General features: G+C 35.1%; 1 long non-coding RNA gene across 14 annotated transcripts; it reads right to left on the bottom strand.

Annotated features, from left to right (window-relative positions):
- Nucleotides 1-1,877: 1,877 nt before the first annotated feature.
- On the bottom strand, nt 1,878-15,393 carry LOC126587507 (uncharacterized). Of its 14 annotated transcripts, none has more exons than XR_007611092.1 (12): nt 15,066-15,393; nt 14,499-14,715; nt 14,293-14,356; nt 13,958-14,035; nt 13,579-13,638; nt 13,384-13,484; nt 12,604-13,249; nt 11,836-11,988; nt 9,818-11,150; nt 9,485-9,665; nt 7,844-8,265; nt 1,878-1,892 (listed from the first exon to the last, which is right to left on the bottom strand). It is a non-coding gene; the product is annotated as an uncharacterized LOC126587507 (long non-coding RNA). The 14 variants fall into 14 exon arrangements; XR_007611100.1 differs by lacking the exon at nt 1,878-1,892 and adding an exon at nt 9,339-9,382 and having other exon boundaries at nt 7,965-8,265; XR_007611104.1 differs by lacking the exon at nt 1,878-1,892 and adding an exon at nt 9,339-9,382 and having other exon boundaries at nt 7,965-8,248.
- Nucleotides 15,394-17,562: the final 2,169 nt, after the last annotated feature.

The raw sequence follows: 17,562 nt of genomic DNA, 5'->3' as shown, positions 1-17,562 counted from the left end.
GAGTCGCTCTTCCATGGTCTCCATCGATGCTTGCAAGTCCTTTAACTTTGGCTTGCTCTTGGCAACGTCTTGGACCTCGGCAGTACGCTCCCTTAGGTCGGAGACTCCGGACACCATCTCTCCACTTGCCATATCCTACTTTCCTTCAAGTGATTCACGAGCTTGGCTCTGATACCAGCTGTCACGGGATGACTCTTTAAGCCTTCCGCCCGTGCGGCACTTAGACTTGAATACCTCGATGAACAAGCTAAGTAAGCCTTCGAAGCCTCGCTTCCCCGGATCGAATCACAAAGAAAGCTAAGATAGCTTGGAGAATGCTAAAATCACTTAGAAGATGGGAGAAAGGAAGCTTTGTATTGAAAGTTAAGAGAACTTTACAATTGCTTACAATTCTTGGATGGTTTGGCCAAATGGCCTTACCTCCTATTTATAGGCCTAAGTCACCTCCTCAATGGAGGGTTCTAGAATCCCCTACTTACATCCAAAAATATCTAGCATAGTTCTAGATACAACTTGCCTAATCTAGATTATTCTAGGTGAGGCTTAGATATGTACACTTGTGTGGAATGTTCCGGAATGCCCTAGATTATCTTGAATGCTCCGCCACGTTCTTGATTTCTCCGGGACGTTCCAGAAGCTTCCATGAAGACATGGCTTCATGGGCTTAGATATATGATGTCTTGGGCATTTTCTTTGTTTTTAACATGCGGCCCGTGACACTCTTCACCTCTACTGTTCTGCTGAACGACAGTGTATTTAAACGTACTACCTCATGGTTTTACATGGCAATTAACTACGAAGTTATTCTGCATGTTGAAACTTGAACCCTGATGCTGGCATGCATTAGTTTTTATATATTATTATTATTTATATGATCCAAATAAATAGCACTATATATATCAGCACTCTTATTGTGTAAAGTGAAAAATAAGGTTTAATGAATATGTACGACTCGTATAGGGAGGCTTCAATCAGTTATGTATTTATTCCAAATTAAAAAAAAAAAAAGGAGATTTTGGATGCAATCTTTAACTATGAGTATTATTTGACTGAAACCTTGTTGGTTTTCAACTTTTGATCGAAATCTCTGAAATTAATGTGATAATTTATTTCTATATATGTTACTATATTTTTTAAATTAAAAATTGAAAGTTATAGTTGTTTATATTAATGAGATTTTAAATAAAAAACCATAATTTGTGATCTTAAAAATATTAAAATATAAATATACTATTGTGTGTGTGTAAACATGGGTACAATCATCAAACTTAACCAAAAAATTATTATACCAAAACATGGGTACATTCCTCAAAATCACAAAAAAAAACAAAAAAAATAAAAAAATAAAAAGAAGAAGAAGAAGAAGATATTAGGCTTAATAACATTAGTAAATTTCTTCAATTAAACTTGACATTGATACATTCTCAAATCAAAAAGGAAAAAATGAATAGATTTATATAAAAAAGGGTACATTTTACATATAACAAATTGGTATATTTAAGAATAAGTACATTTTAAGATTAAAAATTTGAAAATGTTGCAGTCATATTTAGAATAAGAATGTGATTGTGTAAATCCTAGTGTATCTAGGGATATCTTTGAATATTCCCTTTAGTAATTAAAATTCTATTAGAGTTGTAATCCTAGAAAGGTAAGGATTTAACCTATCATACGACTATAAATAAAGGCACAATGGGATGATACAACACACACCTCGTAATTAAATCTCTCCTCTCTTATTGCCGCCGGCCTCCCTCTCTCTATTCCCCTAGAATAGTTCAGTCAAATAAGCCTATAACACGTTATCAGCACACGTTTGCCAGAAGCTAAGGAACGGAAGGATCGTAGGAGGAGGCTTTCTTCTACAAAATTCAAAGGCTTTTCTTTGTTTTCTGCCAATCAGGTACACTTAAAATAAATGAAGATTTTTGAAACGTTCACGAAGCATGAAAACATTTCCCATGATGCATGAACCCCTATATGTTTATATTTTCCTTCCGATATATATATATGTGTGTGTGTGTGTGTGTGTGTGTGTGTGTGTTTGTGTGTCATGCATTACACAATTATATTGCTATGTGGAATTTGGGAGTCAAAGCATATAAATAAATTAGAAACACTTTAGGGTTTTTCAAACCCTACATATGTCGAAAAAATAGTATGTATATATATATATATATAATTTTAGGAATTGTGCGGCACAGTCACCACACCACCTTGGCACCTATCTGTTCGCGCGTCCCTGGCCCATCTAAAACAACCCTATGCTGCTGGGCCTCTATTGCCCCATGATAGGCCTGCTTGCAGTAGCCCTTTTTGCTTACTGGGCTTCGGCCCACTCACCAGTAGCCTTATGCTACTAGGCTTGACCTGCCCCAACCCAAAAACTCGAAACCCAGCTTCGGCTGGCCTTCCCCACACCAACCCGTAAGCCAGCATTGGGCTGGGCTTGCCACGTGCCTAGTTTTCGGCCTAAAAACCAACAGCTTCTACTGCTGGGCTCCCCAAAACACACAGCCCAAAGGCCTGCAACTCTCCCGTGACCTAGTCAGCCTGCAGACGAATTGTAGGGCCTACTCCAATGTTATTTTTTCGACCAGATGACAATTTTTGGCATTCCTGAGTTATAAATCATGCTCAATTTTTTTTGTTTTTTTTGGGTACATTGGTTTACGCTAATTAATTCTAATTTAATTATCACTTGGTTTATCACCAATTGAAGCTAATATGACCCATTTGTCATTATTTTACTTCCATGATCGACCCCATTTGCTCTCGATCTATTGAATTAATTAAAAGTGACCTACATTTCCATTAATTTGATGATTAATCCAAAATTATTGACCTAAAGATCACTTTTGGATATTAACGATTCAATAATTTATTTTTATACTTTGAACCGTTGACATCCTTTCGTAGTCCCGAAGCTCTCACACTTGAGTTCCCGAAGCAACTTAAATCCACTACACTTAAATCAGCATATTGCATTCTGTGCTCTTGCAGGAACCTCTCATTTATGAACAAATCGTTCATAAAACTAAATTGAACCTGTAGTTTCATATTTAGTGCCCTTAAAATCCGAAGTTTTCATTCAAAACTTACATGAAACTTGTAGCTTTCCTGCATAAATTAAACCAATACATGTCTATAGAACCTGAATATTCTACAATATGTGTCTATGGATTACCATTTGACTAACTACGTTGTTTCGTACCCTCCGTTTTAGGAACATGTCGAACTTGAACAAGCTTGATTTCACCGCTTTGGAAGTATATGGAAGAAACTACTTAAAGTGGGTTCAAGACGTGAAGCTCCAGCCACCATCGAGGCACCTACCGACGACAAACCCGTCGATGAAGCTCAGAAAGCTATTGCAATGATCTTCATTCGAAGACACATCCATGATGCACTGCAGACCGAATACCTTGCTGAGGAGGACCCAAACACCCTCTGACTTACTCTGGAAAATTGTTTCGATCACCAAAAAGACATTTACTTGCCTAAAGCAAGACACGACTGGCAGCATCTACGCTTCCAAGACTTTCAGTCCATGAATGAATATAACTCTGAAGTTTGTAGAATCCAATCACTACTTAAGTTCTATAAAGTGGACTTAACCGAATCAGATTTCTTGAAGAAGACTTATTCTACCTTCCATGCCACCAATATTGTCCTACAGAAACAATATATGGCACATAAGTTCACCAAATTTTTGGATTTGATCTCTGTTTTACTTCTCGCTGAAAAGTAGAACCAGCTTTTGATGAAGAATCATCAAGCTCGACCCATTGGCTCGAACGTTGCACCTAAAGCGATACGATCAATTCTAATAGCCACAAGTGACACAAAAATCGTTGTGGCCATGGCAATGAGCGGCAAGCCCCACCATGAGCCCAAGGTCAATAGAATCAAGTCCCACCCAAGGAAGGAAATTTGACCCAGAAGCGCCAACCCCTTGCCCCTAAGGCCCTAAACTTCAAGAACAAGGGAAAAACTACCGTTCAATCAAGTTCCACTAAAATGGACATGTGCTACTGCTGTGAATCAAAAGATCATTGGTCACACGTATGCTGAGCTACCCTTAAGGCCATTACCAAGTATCATTCCCATAGTAAGTCTAACTTTGCAAATATGGATCATCCCAAAGATGCTACTACATCCATGGAGATATCAGATTTTCAGGAAGCATCAGCTCCTATAGATGAATAAGTTTTATTCTTCTAGACATGTTTCAAGGGTGTTTTGCACTTAGTGGCCGAACCCACTAGGAGTGGTCAGACCCCCTCTAATTTCTAGGTTTATGGTTTAATTTTTCTAAGTATTTGAAATAATTTGTTTGGTTTTGGTTGTTTTGAATTTTGGATAATTGTTTTATGAATATTATTTCTCGAATTGATTAATTAAATGAATGGAATTATATTTATGCATGTGACCAATTCAATCAATTTATTTCTAAGTATGTCCAGTGGGGAAGTTAGTTGTCTAGCTAATAGTGCTACCAAGCATACCATATTGCGCGAGCGACACTATTTTACTAACTTTGTACCTAAAAATGCACATCTGACAACTCTTTTAGGCTCATCCAACCTGATTGAAGGATCCGGAAATACATGTATCATGTTGTCCAACGATATTGTCTTAACCATTAAAGAGGTCATCTATTCTCCACGTTCTGGATGAACGTTGCTGAATTTTAAAGATATTCGCGATAATCAATATCATATTAAACCCATTGAAGATAATGATTATGAACTTTTTTGTATCACTTCTTACGAGTATGGCCAGAAACGTATTCACGAGAAGTTGGAACATCTTCTAAATGGGTTATACATAACAACCATTCGCGACATAGAACCCCACCATGTGGCCGGCCCTGATTTCCAGAGCACTTTGATGCTTTGGCATGATCGTATGGAACATCCCGGATGTGACATGATGCGTCATATCCTTAAATCATCACATATGCATCATTTACCTCCCTAAGTTGGATTCCCGCCATGCAAAGCGTGTTCTTTGGGGAAATTGAATACTCAACCATCGATTACAAAGATTATTCACAACCCTCCTAAGTTTCTTCAAAGGACTCAAAGAGATATTTGTGGACCTATCCAACTAACATGCGGACCATTTAGATACTTTATGGGGTTGATTGATGCATCGACACAATGGTCACATGTTTGCCTATTGTCCACACGTAACGTTGCATTTGTAAAACTCCTAGCACAAATTATTAAGCTAAGGGCACACCATCCTGATTATCTGATCAAGTTTATTCAACTGGATAATGTTGGAAAGTTTACGTCACAGCCTTTTGACGATTATTGCATGTCAGTAGAGATTGAAATGGAACATCCTGTACCCCATGTTCACACCCAAAACAACATGGCAGAAGCTTTCATAAAGCGCCTTTAATTGATAACTCAGACTTTGGTTATACAAACAAAACTGCCGGTATTTGCCTAGGGCTATGTAATATTACACACAGCTATGCTCCCACCGTTACCCAACCTCATTCACTGTTACAATTGGTTACTGGATACGAGTCTAACGTCTCGCATTTACGTGTGTTTGGGTGCGTAGTTTATGTGCCAATAGCGTCGCCACTACGTACCAAACTGGGTCCTTAGAGAAAAATGGAAATCTATGTCGATTATGATTCGCTATTTAGAGCCCTTGACAGAAGATCTCTTTACTGCACGTTTTGCGGATTGTCACTTTGATTAGACATTCTTCTCGTCGTTAAGAGGAGATAAGCATGCTAACGTTCTTGGAGAACGCCACAAATTATCGTGGTATGCTCTCACTATGTCTTATTTAGATCCCCGTACTGCCTTATCTGAAACTGAAGTGCGACAAATTATAGATCTTCAGAGTATAGCTCAGAGCATGTTAGATGCTTTTATTGATCTAACTAAGGTGACAAAATCACATATACCCGCTGCAAATGCACCTGCAAGGATAAGCGTACCTCGCATATGTCGTAACACCGCCTAGGAAGGCCAGACCATCCTCGAAGATGGGGAGGTCGCAACTTCCACGCTACATGGTACTTTAGCGGCTAGCCAATCATCAATTCCGACCCTGAAGCGTGGCAAACCCCTTGGTTCAAATGATTCACAACCCTGGAAGAGGAAATAAACACCGACAATTGAACCTAGTTTGAATTCGACCATTACTCACTCATATGTTCCAACACATAAGGTTATTCTAGATTACAATGATATCTTAGACGAGACAACCCAACCTCCCAAGAATCGCGAGATTTCGGTCCACTACGCAGTATTGGATAAGGTTTGGAATCAGAATGAGATGATCGTCAATGATGCATTTGCGTACATCATGCTTATCAATGACATTGAACCATGTTCCGTTGATGAATGCTGACATAGAACATATTGGTCAAACTGGAAACAAGCAATCCAGGTCGAACTCGATTTGCTTGCGAACGTAAGGTGTTTGGACCTGTAGCTCTTACTCCACCACATGTGAAGCCCGTGGGCTACAAGTGGGTTTTCGTGAGGAAGCGTAATTAGAATAATGAAATAGTGTGATACAAAGCATACCTCGTAGCTCAAGGCTTCTCTTAGCACCCTGTGATTGATTACGAGGAGACATATTCCCCCGTAATGGACGTTATAGCGTTCTGCTACCTAATTAGTTTGGTAGTTTCTGAAAACTGAATATGCAGCTTATGGACGTGGTAACCGTGTATCTCTATAGTTATCTAGATAATGAAATATACATGAAAGTTCCAGAATGACTTCCATTGACTAGTTCAAATAATTCTAGACCACGGAACACTCTATATTAGATTGAGAGATCACTCTACGGATTGAAACAATCCAGGCGGATGTGGTATAACTGTTTGAGAGAATATTTGACAAGTTAGGGTTATGTGAACAATGAATTATGCCCATGCATGTTCATAAAGAAGTCACATTTTGGATTTGCGATCGTTGAAGTTTATGTCGATAACATGAGCCTCATTGGAACTCCTGTAGAGCTTGAGGAAATTATTGTTCACTTGAAATCGGAATTTGAGATGAAAGATCTTAGGAAAACTCGATATTGTTTCAGCCTGGAGATCAAGCATTGTTCGGATGGAAGTTAAGCAAATATGTTCCCAGGACAACCTGCCCGATCTCTTTACCAAGTCATTGCCCAAGTCTACTTTTCAGAAGCTCGTCCAAGGAATCGATATGCGTAAATTATCTGAGTTGAATTGCTTGTATTTCTCTTATTCTTGAAGCATACTCACTTGATCTTAATGTACTCTTTTTCCTACAATTATGAGCATTTTTCCCATTGGATTTTTGCTACCTATTGAGTTTTTGATGAGGCACCCATCCTGGGATGATTATACTACATTGAGTTTACTACTTTCGTCCTGTTTGATGTTTATTTTAGACATTATGCATACTTCTCATTTTTCTCCTTAATCATGGGTTTTTCTTCCATCTTGAGTTTTACCATAGCGAGATTTTGTGAGTTTTATTACCAATACATACTTTCTTTAAATTTGAGACTCGCATTCGCCCGTTGTGTCGCCAACTTCATCAATTGTTCTACCTTATCTATTGAAGATCTGATGTGATGTTTTGTTGAGTATTTACACTCAAGGGGGAGTGTTGCATTCATATTTAAAATAAGAATGTGATTGTGTAAATTCTAGTGTATCTAGGGATATCTTTGAATATTTCCTTTAGTAGTTAACTAGTAATATGCCCGCGCATTGCTGCGGGACTTGAATGCACTAGCTTTAACTATATGAATAAGACACATTTAACCTGAAAAAAATTCAACATAATCATGAACAAACAAATGAACTAAAAAGACGTAATACCTAAGAGCCAATGAAGCAAGCTGCAAGGATGAAACTCCAACCAACCAAAGCAAATGACCTCCAAACATGCCCTCATTAGGATAGCTCCTTAATTTTGTAATAGAAACTCTAACAAAGAATATCAGACTCCAAAGGCCCTGACTTTTCCTTGGCATAAGTTTGTATATTGCAAGTTTAATTCCAACGAAACAAATATGCATGTAATGTAAAAGGTATCAACGCTATGTGTACTGCTTACAATCATCTCAAGTTGCTGACACAATGCCTAAAATATTAAAGGATTCAAGGATTTTCATATAAATAGAAAACCTCACCTAAACAATAACTGAGGTTGTGATATTTGAATCAAGCAGATGCTTTGCAAGGCCTTCTTCAATATCATCTCATATTCCCTTTTCATTTTTCCTATATGATACAATAAACTGTTCAAAAAATATAGTTAGAAATCATTATATGACTTATTATTCATTACTATATTGATTGCAACAAAATATTTCTTTCATAATTTGATATTCAGACGTAAATAAGAGAATCTGCTAAACTCTACTATCACAGTTGTCAGTCCTGAACAATAAGCAAGTCAAGTTGCAAAAACCACCTCATGATGTAGTGACGGGACATATATTTTGACTATGAGGATATATATCGGCACATGCCCTCATTAGGATATGACGAGGCTTAAATTTGAAAATTCTCATTCAAAGCCAAAAAAATGAAACAATCTTCTATTCTTCTTCGACTATTTGAATAGAAGTAACAAATCTTCTCCACATTCAAAGATTAACAAACAAATTAAGCACCAAAGAAATCCCAAAAAGAAAATAAAAGGCAAGAATAATTTTATCCAAGAAGTTATTTAAATATTGATTCATGCAATCCAGTAGCCAAATGCTTAGCTCAGAAAAAAAAAATTAAAATTAAAACTTTAGCAATTAGATAAGGCTAGTAACAATCTACCATTAAAATGACTTACAATATACAATCTTTTGTGATTTTACTACTTACAACATGAACAAACCAACATCAAATCGTTTACCCCAACAAAAATCCCAACTCAACAAATCACTTGCCCCAAAAAATGTCAAAGAACAAACCTGCATCAACATGCAGGCAAAGCAAAAAATTAAAATATTCAACAATTGTCAAATAGAAAAGAGAATATATTTAAGGTTGAAAGAGAGCAGGCTTAACATTTTGTCCTGGTAGTTATATTCCTACTCTTCCATGTATATCAATTATATTCTAACTCATCCAAAGAAGGCTTTTTTTTTTTTTTTTTAACTCAACACTCATAACATCCACTGGAACATCCAGAACACCATCATAACTCCTAGAGCTCTAAATGATTTTCTCCTATTTTAATTAACTCCACATTCTTTAAACATAATATGATATGAAATGAGAAAGTAATATGGAACAGAAATCTATACTACATCATGAAAGTGCTAACACACGTTAAAGCTATGCAATGCATTGTACTATCCATTATCCACACCTTTGTTATCCATGTTTCACATTCATATCATTTTCATTAAATACCTAAATCAATGCAAACAATATCAAATTAGATACTTATTCAACAATGTTACTATAAATAATTGTTATCAAGAAGAAAACTAAAAAGCAAAGTTGTATTCTCACCAAAACTAATAAGCCGCAACGAAACCCCTTTGAAAAATAGCTCATGAACATGATCAAGCACCAATGCCTTAAGGTCATTAAGGTCTAGAAAATTCCTCATCATCAACACCACTCAAGTCCATATGCTTGGCACCACGTTGCCAAACTCAGATGCTTGACCTTCCTCCATATGCTCTATTACCTATGATTTCCAATCAGAGTAAGCAACATTATAAACCAATTATTACAGTACAATGGGGGCACTCGATTTCTGTGCAACTATGAATATTTACAGGTTTTATGTGGCAGAACTTTCTAAATATGGGTTTGAAAGAAAATTATATTAGAAATTACCTCTAAGCAAGCGCCAATATCAAATCCACTCATCCGGGAATCAAAATTTGTAATTGAACCATCACAAAGAATTGCAGATTTCAAGGTTGGCGTGGCAAAACAAACAAAGAACAATATCTTAAATCAGCACACTTATACATAAGGAAGAAACAGTTCTATTTCGTTTCTTGTACCCACCATGACCTAGCACCACACGGATAAGGTTCATCCAAACAAATGATCCTTTAAAATTAGATAAAACCACTACTAATGCTCCCAACCATAAATAAGAACATACTCTTAGTCTTAAAAAAGTGTATCACATGTCTATTGGCAAGCCAAGATGTCACCCATTGAGTTTTCTAGTGACAAAATCACCAGCAACTAACTAAATGTATAAGACCTGAAATATCTATCACGTCATTCTCTAGTGCTTATCAAGAGTGTTTTCTATTAGCATGTTTAGGAATTCTCTAATATGTTCATCAAAAAGTAAATAAATTCTCTATTATATATGATTTCAGTAATTGTACTTGGTGGTGGATCAAACAATGTTTGCTGATGCATTCAGACTAAGGATAGATAATAATCCACCAATGGAGAAGGTTGTGCCTTATCTCCCTCACAAAATCAATCGCACAAAATCCATAGCTTTTGATGGAATTTCAAAACCAAACAAATCTCTAAAGATGAATTTGTTATGTAAACATGAACACATATTTCTGAATTATCAACGCCACTCTTTCTAAATTATTAAAAACATAAAGATCAAAGTCAATTGGGTGTATAATTATACACCTCATAATGTCAAGCAAGCAACCAACTTCTACCTCCAATGACCCAAAATTCTAAAAATTTTAAAAATAATAAATCAATCAGCAATTCAGAGCCTTTCAAATAGTACCATTTTCTTGCTGTAATCAATGGAAATTTCTGGACATTTTTTTAGATGAATTTGCTAAAAAGCAATTTGCTGGGCTTTTCAAATTATTAACGATGGAATTGCAATGCCTTAACCATGCCTATACCAAAATGACACAAAAACCCTTAATCATTGATTGCAGGATGTCGAACAGAAAATCTTCTAATTTTTGTTTTCTCACTAACTGATCAAAACATTGGTTACGTTTGGTAATTCAACTGCATATCCAACCAAGCAAAAATAAGCTTGAACACTATAAACTCACAATAAACCAAATCAGTTGTTGAATGCATTAAAATAAAGTAGCAAAGAAATTGATGCACTATAAACTCACTCATGGAAACCTTTACTTGTGCTTTTCTTTTACATGGTCCGTCTGCATGAACCGCCTAAAGTGCTTATTTTTCCTTTCCGATTTAGAAGTATGCAAGTCTGCTACAGAAAAAAGAGAGAATTGAATTACACATATTCCAAAAATGGATGTGCATCTTTTGAACAACCACTACTTCCTAATGGCCCAACTATGGAACTACCAAAATTCAGAGCATAAAATACTGCGGAGTACAAATCTGTTAAAAATCAGAAAAACAATTAAAAAAAAAACTTAAGCGACCTAAATTTATATACATGTGAAGTCCATATTGAATTGAGTATCTCGTATGCATTCAGAAGTAGCATCTCAAAGCAATAAAATGTCTAAATCTTATCCTTTTTTCTCAAAATTTCCATTCAAGGGAACCCCCACCTAAATTTAAGGTAGAAGATTTGACAAACTCATAAAATGTAAAATTACGAAATTATCTAACCCTTTTTCTTAAAATCACATAAGAAACATTTTTCATCACCGTCACAATCATTTTGGGGAACCAAATCTTAAGAAATATAAGAATCACGCTATTTAGTTCACTTCTTCATAAGGGAAAATCTTATATAAAAGAACTTGAAACATATTCAAGGTAGAGCAAGCTAAGGATTTAGAAGATAAAGACCTTTTTTAGCATCTAATTTAAGCATTAGTCAATACTGCATAAATACAATATATAACACTACCAAACAAAGGAATTGAAGTGGAGAATGAAACACATACAGACCGATAAACAGAATAAGAATCATTTACCCTTCCCTACACCATGTAAGGTGATTATGGGTTGCCAAAGAGCGGAAAATGTGATTCCAATGCTAAACAAATGCACTATACTCCCAACCATCCACATCATGAAACCATCACCGCCAAATTCTTGAATGGGACATGCGCAACTTCCCAAGCTTTCTGCTCAACACAAAGAAACCATGAGCTGATGAGATCACATAAATCCAAACCACTAAGAAATCAGGTTATACTGTATTTTATAATTATTTGTAGAGTCGAACTCAGAAATCAGGTTATGCAAAACCCTAAAAATTAGCAATTAATTTCTTTGATCCTAATTACAAAATGTATTGGCATATGAAGTGGATCCCAAAATATAAATTGAGAACTATATTTGGAATCCTGAGATCATGCACCAACGGTCACAGTTTACCAAATGTTTTAATCGAAACACAAAATAACCACCAAACATCAAAATTCCAAAAACCTAAAACACAAAGCAAACAATTACAGTAAAATTAATATTTAGCAAAATCAAATGAATGAACAATGTATACAAATTCCTTTTCCTAGCTTCTTGCACACTCTAAATCTGTGGGAACCATATACAATTTTTTTTTTATTTTACAAAATTTATTAAGCATTTAATTAACAGAACAACATTCACAATTACAGTGGTACTCTATGGGGCAATCATAAATGGTGAAAATATGATAATTGGGGTCAATATCATCTCACAATGCAGCAGGTCTTCTGGAAGAAAATTTATAGGAAGTTGATAAAATGTGCTTATACCTTCTTTATCACTTTAGGTAACACTGAGGAAATTGCGGAGGAAGGAACAATTGTGGCTGCAGGAGCAATAGACTTTCACATGCACTTCGTATGCCCTCGATTAACACATGAATCAATATTGAGTGGTGAACATTGAAAACAGAGCACAATTAAAGGCATTAGTGAACATTGAAAAATGCAGAGTTAACAATTAAAGGCGTTAGATAGATGTAAAATTGACTTGCATTCATACGTAAGCAATAATGCCAACATGATACTGCAGATGTAAAAACACAAATCATGTCAAAATCCACTTCTATGTCAGGTCACAATTTTCAATAGTGTAAACATGTAACGAATATATAAGGAAGAAACAATAATGAGAAAATTAGAAGTTTTAACTATTTAATGTGAGCATTCAGGAGGTATTTTATGTATAAATAACAAATATAAGGGCTGCAAACAATCAATAAAAGGGCTGTAAGGAAAACAATTATAGCAGAAAGCACACAAAACAGACTGGATTCCCACAAGTAACAGATGGTGGATTAATACATTGTCAGAGGATAATGTTTCAGTGTATTGAAGTTGAGGAAAAAAAAAGATCACAATTTACTTACTTTAATCCAACTGCAATGGCCAATAAGCTTGTTGATGACTTTGAGTTCTAGAACATAAAGAGTGCAGAACATATATCAACACTCAAATCAGATTGCTTACAACCCTAATTACCAAATTCTTCAAGCTGCCTAATAAAAATCTAAGACTATCACTACAATGAACAAAGAAACACCGATGTACCTTTTTGTTTTGGGGACCCCATAACGGTTGCATTAGCAAGTCGGAGGCCTTGGAAATAATTCCTTTAGGTAGTGCCTCAGTTCCTTTAGGCCTGCTTTGGTCTAAATATGTAGGACACCATCAATCATAACTACAAATATTAACCATTGTACACATAAATTATGAGGAAAACTCATGTATCGTATAACAACAAACCTCACAACTTTTCGAAATTGTGTGTTAGATACCATTAACCAATCCCCATGCTAATAACTTCTGTAAAATGAAATGCCTAATTAGTACTAAATATCTCATGTTAAGCAGAACAGATGAATCATATAATGCATATAAATACAACAATCCAGAACTATGATGTTATACTCTTCATCCACATCAACTTATTATGAAAAAATGCATCTTATTGCAATGCACCAACAAATACTCAATCAACATAACTGAATCTACACAATCATCTAGTATCAATGCTTTTGTTCTCTATTAATTAATCAACCCAACATTTCACATTTCCTTTCTTCATGTACGATAAGTATTCAAAGTCATACCATCCCAATTCCACATAAGATAGTACACAAACCTTCAGAGAGATGCCAGCAGATAGCTGAAAGCTGGGTTTTGTGTTACAGCAACGACACCTTCCACTGTTCATGAATCACTGCAAAACAACACAAAGTTCTTATGCCTACACTTCATTTACCAAATCAATTCAAAAGGGTCCTTACAGTAAAGAAAATGCTCTATAAGTAATGCATAGTGTCAACTATATCGAATGTCATTATTATGTGTGAGAAAAAATAAAAACCCAAAAATTAAAAGAAACAAAATGGAAATTCCAGATCAAAGCGACAACTGAAGACGCCCAAAAATACCAATTTGGGAAATCATGAGAGCAAGGATCAACTAAGAACTCACCGAAATCGAATCGAGTGGAGAGAACGAAGGAAATATTCTACAATAAATACAGAAACGGAATTTCCTACAACAAATAATAAGATTCCAGAGTCACACCAATGGAAACGTAAACCACCATATATAAGTAGACAAAGTTTCTAGCAATATATACAAAAACCTCTAAAAAATCAACCTAAACTCAAAAAGGAGCAATTCCATTTCCTTACATGGTGCGACACACAATGGGTTTCACAGCTATTAATCAAAATACGCCAACATGAAAGCCTGTTTGATCACTGTGTCAGAGTTTCTGCTTGTCTGCAAAATTGGCACACAGGTTCACAACTCGTCGTCTTCCCTTTATCAATGGCTCCTTTAAATATCCAAATGATCAAGATCGATCATGCTCGCAGAATGCTTTATGAGCTCCTTTTGGTAATCCCCCTAAAACAAATAAGCACAATATCTTTGTAAACTGGCATTTCACTCAATGACACATTAGTTATGGCATCTTTGGAACTAAATGACTTCAACCTTCATATCCTATAAGCAGTATGTTTCTATATTTTAAATCCTGTTATGATAACGGGTAAATGTAGATGATACAAAAGTAATTTAGTTCCATCATGCATATTTTCGCACTATTTAGCAAAGAACTTGGCCGGACTCGATTCCGAACAACGTTCACAATTTCATATAGAATTTCAAAAGCCAGAGACTTTAGTGTAAATTACAATAAAATTTCACAAAGAAAGCAAATTGTAATAGAAGTCTGATCTACAATTAGGATTTACCTGGATATGGTGATTTAAGAGAGAGGGCAAATTGGGGAGAAATTTAATTTCAGAACTCTAACCCTAAATTAGTTCTGAGCATGGATTTGTCCATATGGGGACCTATTCACCCCAGTCCTCCCTCTTTCTCTGCCTGTCTCTCTTTCTCCCTGTAACCTTTCCCCTCACCGAATCTCACACCCATCCCTCAATCTCACCGACAGCAACCACGCTCTCCCAAATCGAAATGACAATGGATGCAATTGGAGCTTCGACTTTCAGGAAGCAAATGGAAAATGAACCACCCTCTCTCTCTCTCTCTCTGTCGCTCTGTCTCCCTCTCCCTTTGACTCTCTATCTCGATAATATCCGTTAATAACGGTCCTTAACAAGTTACACAAGAGTGACACGCAAGTAACTGTTTCGACACGATAAGAAAAAAAGTTTTTTTTGATGATTTTAATTTTTTAAACTATTAAAAAAAACTTACTATAAAATACAATAGATATAATGAATAATGTATATATTGTTTATTAATTATTATTTTATATAAATTTTAAAATTGAAGTTTTATTTATTTATTTATATAGTATATTATAGGTAAAGATTGAGATTAAAAATCATAAAACACATTAAAAATAAAAATATCAAGTAATTTAAAAAGACCAAACACATTAAAAAATTATAATAATTAATTTACATGTGCAAAAAAATATGCAAACACTCGTAGTCGCATATTCTACGCTTTGAGGATGGGTATATGATCGTGTGAATTTTTAAAACCATACAAACTCTCACGAATAGTATTTTTATAGGGGTTCAAAATAAACAAAATTCATAATCATTAATGTATAAGTCTGAAAGATGTGAAAGCATAATAAACGTTCATAATTGCATCCTCAACACTTAGACGATGGTTACATGGTCATTTAGATTTTTAAAACCCTCTAAATCTCATGAACAATGTTTTTTATTTGAGTGCAAAATTAATAAAATTAATAATAATTATTGTAGAAGTGTGAAAAATGTAATCACTCGTAATGAAAAACTTTATAACTTTCACGAATGGGTCAACTCCGAAATTTAGTATGTATATACTAATTTATTATTATGTTTTACATTGTTTTTGTTCAAATTATGTTTTTCATTTTCATTTTTATTGATTTAAAATATATTTTTCTTAACGAGTAACGGGTCGGGTCATATTACTCAATAATATTAACGGGTTAATTCCTGGTCAGATCATATTACCCATTTACTTTAACGGGTATTACACGACACGACTCGTTAAGCTATCGGGTATAACACAAAAACGACACGAATACGAGAAACACGACACGAATGCCAGGTCTACCCCTACCCACCTCACAATTAAATCTCTCCTCTCTCTTATTACCACCGGCCTCCCTCTCTCTTATTACCACCGGCCTCCCTCTCTCTATTCCCCTAATTCAGCTAAATAGGCTTATTACAGAAAAAATTACAGTACATATAAGATTAAAAAAATTAAAAACATTTTAAAAAAATGCTAATGGGTACAAATTTATTCTAATTTTTTTTATTTATTTTGGAAATATTTTGAATTGAAAATTAATTAAGAGTTTAATAAAGATGTGATATTAAAATTCTAAATCAATTATTAATTTTTATTTAAAAAAAATTATGTAACTGACATGTAAATTCATTATTACATTAATGTTAGGGACTTTGATCAAAATCTGAAAATAACAAGGTTACAGTCAATAAACATTATTTCTTGCTTTCCTTCCTTCCTTTCTCTTAAATTAAATTGATAATTATGCTAGAATTGCTAACCACATTTATGCATGCACAATAGGTGGATTTCGAGAACATACATTTTTTTCTTGATAAAAAATGCATAAAAATAGTTGTACTCATTGTAGACATAATTACTGAACGATTATGAAAACCATAGAGAGAGAGAAAGGTGCAACAATAGTAGAGAGATGAGAGAGATGTGTAATTGTGGTTGTATTCTATTATATCCTATTTTGCCTTTATTTATAGTAGTATGGAAGGTTAATTCTTTACCTTTTAGGATTACAACTCTTAATAGGTAATCAACTCCTAATATGAATATAAGAGATATTCCTAGATATACTAGGATTTACATAATCACATTCATATTCCAATAGGACTGCAACACTCCCCCTTGAGTGTGTAAATACTCAAACAAATGGTGCAGTAGGTCTTCAGCGATGAAGTAAGTACAGTTGATGAAGTCGTCGGCACAATGAGCAAATGCGAGTCTCAAATCAACGGAAGAATGCATAAAAAGGTAAAACTCACAAAAAATCGCTATGGTAAAACTCAAGGTGGGAGAAAAACTCATAGACTAAGGAGAAAAGTAAAAAGTTGCATTAAGTCAAAACTATACGTCTTTTAGACGCAAGTAGAAGGGCTCACAAGGATATGATTAGCCCAGGATGGGTGCCTCGTTAAAACATAGTTAGGTAGCAAAAACCCAGTGGGAAAAATGCTCCTAATCATAGGGAAA

This window comes from Malus sylvestris, chromosome 10, assembly GCF_916048215.2.
Source record: "Malus sylvestris chromosome 10, drMalSylv7.2, whole genome shotgun sequence".
Taxonomy (NCBI): Eukaryota; Viridiplantae; Streptophyta; class Magnoliopsida; order Rosales; family Rosaceae; genus Malus; species Malus sylvestris.
This window is presented reverse-complemented; position numbering and strand designations above follow the sequence as displayed.